The sequence below is a fragment of the Pan paniscus genome, chromosome 8, assembly GCF_029289425.2.
Source record: "Pan paniscus chromosome 8, NHGRI_mPanPan1-v2.0_pri, whole genome shotgun sequence".
Taxonomy (NCBI): domain Eukaryota; kingdom Metazoa; phylum Chordata; class Mammalia; order Primates; family Hominidae; genus Pan; species Pan paniscus.
The window spans coordinates 111508256-111511973 of NC_073257.2; the positions used below are offsets into that span (position 1 = coordinate 111508256).

Here is a 3718-nt window from a genome sequence, read left to right on the forward strand (position 1 = left end):
CAGCGGCTGGCAGGAGTATATGGCAGACAGGGCTGAGGAAGGTGTCTCCCCGGGGATAGCCTCCTTGCTTGCTCAGATTCCAAGTGACCGTCAGCATTTTGTTTGCTTTCCTGAGACCCAGCCCTGGCATGAAGAAATAATGGTAACCTTGAGACCCTCAACAAGCTGAATTACTAAACTTTGGTAAATCAATGCCAGGAATTGAGAGTGTTTAGCTCAAGTGGGCAGCAGACCTAGGCCAAAATGGCATTACAAAAACATGGAGGTCACTGTTAACACTGTGCACATGAAGTCAAAGTGGAAGTAAGCTATTAAGATCTTAGTATGAGTCAAAAAGGGCCGGCTGACAGTCCTTGGCTATATGACTGGGAGCAAGTGCCTTAACCTTTCTCAACATCAGTTTTCTCATCTATAAAACAGGAATAATAATTCCTGCCACATCTGACTCATAGGGTTCTCATGAGACTCACATTTGAGCAAATTTAGAGCACATGATATCAAGTGATAGTACATGACTTCCTTTATGTTTCCCGCAGAGAGTGGTTGTGAGGCTCACCTGAGCAGCTACCCGCAATGATCAGCACATAATAGATGTGCAAGAATTATAATTCAATTGTTGCTTGTAAAAATGCTACATGTGAAAATGCAATATAAGTGCACAGAGTATTATAAAGTGTCAATTCTTATTTTCATCTTTTATTCATCTGCTAGCAGATAGGATTAATACACGATCCCACAGTCACCTGTCCAGCCAGGTAAATTTTTCCATCCCTGGTCCCAGGGGACCTCAGTAACTTCTTGCCATCCTCCTTACTCCTCAAGTCAGCCCCACACACGATCTCTTCCTCCTGAAGAACAATGCCTCTTACAGGCACAGGACTCCAGTCCCCTCCAATTTGGTCTTTGAAGCAAGACCTCCCTTTTCTGCTCTCAGGATCAAGCCACCTCTCCTCCATACCTCCGCTTCTTCCTTGAGCCATGACTGCCAGACGGAATGCCCTTGTCTCACCTCTCTTCTTTTTTCAGGCTCAACTCTTCTTCAAAATTCATACCCCTCCTTCCTCTGGGAGCTTCCTCTGATTTACCCCACCCCACAGATCACTCAGCTAGTGTGGGCTCGGTTTGTGTTGTACAATTTGGCTTTTGCTGACACTTGATTTTCTAAACGTTCTTTCAGCCCTGTGGCAGGGACTGCATCTTCTTCTGTCTTCACCTGTGCCTAGTGGAATATACTGTTTAAAGGAGGCAATCCAGGGAGAATATTCCTTGACCCAGTGTCCCTCACCTTATTGTTTGCCTTCCTAGGCCCCTCTCTAGCAGCAGAAGCTCCCCAAGGAGCAGTGCCACCCTTCAATGAAAAATCTTGCTTTAGATGTCAGTGGGGGTCCCTACCTCCCACCATACCCAGGGAAAGCTTTCAGTTAGTGCCTGCAGGGGACTAATTCTTCATGACTCATGGCTTTTCTATTCAGGTATAATTGCTCTTGTTCTCCAATTTGGCAGGGGCCTTGCAGCCAAAAGAAATCTGTGCAGGGAGTAAATCAGAGCATTGGGTCAGTTATCTTTGCAATGAACTGGGGTTTTTCTTCTAGTTTCTTTTTCTTTTTCTGTCTTTCTTTCTTCCTCTTCTTTTTTTTTTTTTTTTTTTTTTTTTTTGAGACAGAGTCTTGCTCTGTCACCCAGCCTGGAGTGCAGTGGCGCAATCTCAGCTCACTGCAACCTCTGCCTCCTGGGTTCAAGCGATTCTCCTGCCTCGGCCTCCCGAGTAGCTGGGATTACAGGTGTGTGCCACCACGCCCGGATAATTTTTGTATTTTTAGTAGGGAGAGGGTTTCACCACATTGGTCAGGCTGGTCTCGAACTCCCCACTTCAGGTGATCCGCCCGCCTCGGCCTCCCAAAGTGCTGGGATTACAGGTGTGAGCCACCACGTGCCCAGCCTAGTTTATTTTTCTTTTCTTTTCTTTTTTTTTTTTTTTTGAGATGGAGTCTTGCTCTGTGCCCTAGCTGGAGTGTGGCAGTGTGATCTTGGCTCACTGCAACCTCCGCCTCCGAGGTTCAAGCAATTCTCTGCCTCAGCATCCTCAGTAGCTGGGATTACAGGCACCCGCCACTATGCCCAGCTACTTTTTTTGCATTTTTAGTAGAGACAGGATTTCACCATCTTGGCCAAGCTTGTCTTGAACTCCTGACCTTGTGATCCACCTGTCTCGGCCTCCCAAAATGCTGGGATTACAGGCGTGAGCCACCGCGCCTGGCCTAGTTTATTTTTCTATGTATGCCTATAGACAGATGCCCAGGCTGTGTCCCCACCCCCACCATGGTGTGGTTCTAGGCATGCCCTGGGAGGACCAGAATCTAAGACGTCTGAGCTGATGTCACTGGTGGGGAAATGCTTAGAAAGAAAGAGCAATCCTGAGTTTGCTTCAAGGTACAGATTTGCTCCCACATTTCTCTTCCATTTTCCTTTGGTTTCTGTTCCCTCTGCATTTATGTGCATGCTCAGCAGTGGACATATAAGATAAAGAAGATCCTGTCTGTCCTGAGAGTCTCACAGTCTGGCAGAACTTCCTACCCCACTAGTGGGAAGCCTCTTAGAGGGTCCCTGGATTCCTGCTCTTCTCTATTGTGCTCCTAAATTTTGAGGTTAAAGATCATTTTAAGAATCTTATGGATTCTCTACCCTTGCTCCAAAGGCAGACATATTCAATATTTTGCATAAAACTCCGAGGGGTTTATAGACCCGGTAAAGCCCATCCACAAAATCCACAAGCTCCATTAAAAAAAAAAAGTCAACAAGGATGAGAAAGGGGAAGAAACTTAGAATGGAATACAAATAGAAACAAATGCATCCTTTTGTAGCCCATGAACATGATGATTTATTTGGGTTTTCACACACATGTGAGATGTGCCTCCTTCAAACCTTAAGACATCAGCATGTTACCTGACGTGAAAAAAAAGAAATGAACTTAACTCATTTTAAATAACTCTATTTTAAACAAATAATATTGCGATGCTGAAGGGAGGATAAAAACCAAATAAACAAGCCCAACAAATATTTAATTCTAGTTAGAAGGAGTTTTTTCTGTAGTGATATGGGTGAGCAATTCTGAAATACCTTTTGTGTGCTGTAGAGTTGCGCAAATGAGTAAATGTACTGAGGATATTGGAAGCTAGTTCTTGCTGTTGGAGAGGAGAGTTATAAATATGGAGAAAGGGAGGACTAAAATGAATTTTGTGGTGTTGAGTTGGAACTGGAGGTATCTATATGAATCCATGATTTTGTGTGTGTGTGTGTGTGTCTGTGTGTACAGATGTAGAAATTAAGATAAAATATGTATATTTCTTAGCTCTGTGGGCTAAAGGGCCTAGAAGTAGACACTACAGTAGCATTGAGTATACCTGGCACTTGGATCTTGGTTTCTAAATACCATTTTGTACTAAAAAAAAAAAAAAAAAAAAAAAAAACTAGGGCTCCTTGGATAAATGACTAATTCTAGGACTGAGAGGGGGAAAGTACAAGATAAGCTTAGAATATCGTGTTGTGCCAGAAAGCAAGGAAGTGCTTTTTAAAAAATGGAGATATAGAAAAAGAACACAGGAATCAGAAGGGACCCCCATTGGCCAAATCTGGGACTATTCGAACATCAGAATAAATAATGGTAATTATTTATTATCATCACAGTGGTATTACAGCACAATATTACAGTGGTAATATC

At 43.5% G+C, this 3718-nt stretch overlaps 1 non-coding gene across 1 annotated transcript; it reads left to right on the forward strand.

The window, feature by feature from the left end:
- Positions 1 to 2849: 2849 nt before the first annotated feature.
- LOC112441106 (small nucleolar RNA U13) lies at positions 2850 to 2954 on the forward strand. The gene has a single exon (XR_003029082.1). It is a non-coding gene; the product is annotated as a small nucleolar RNA U13 (small nucleolar RNA).
- The last annotated feature ends 764 nt before the right edge of the window (positions 2955 to 3718 follow it).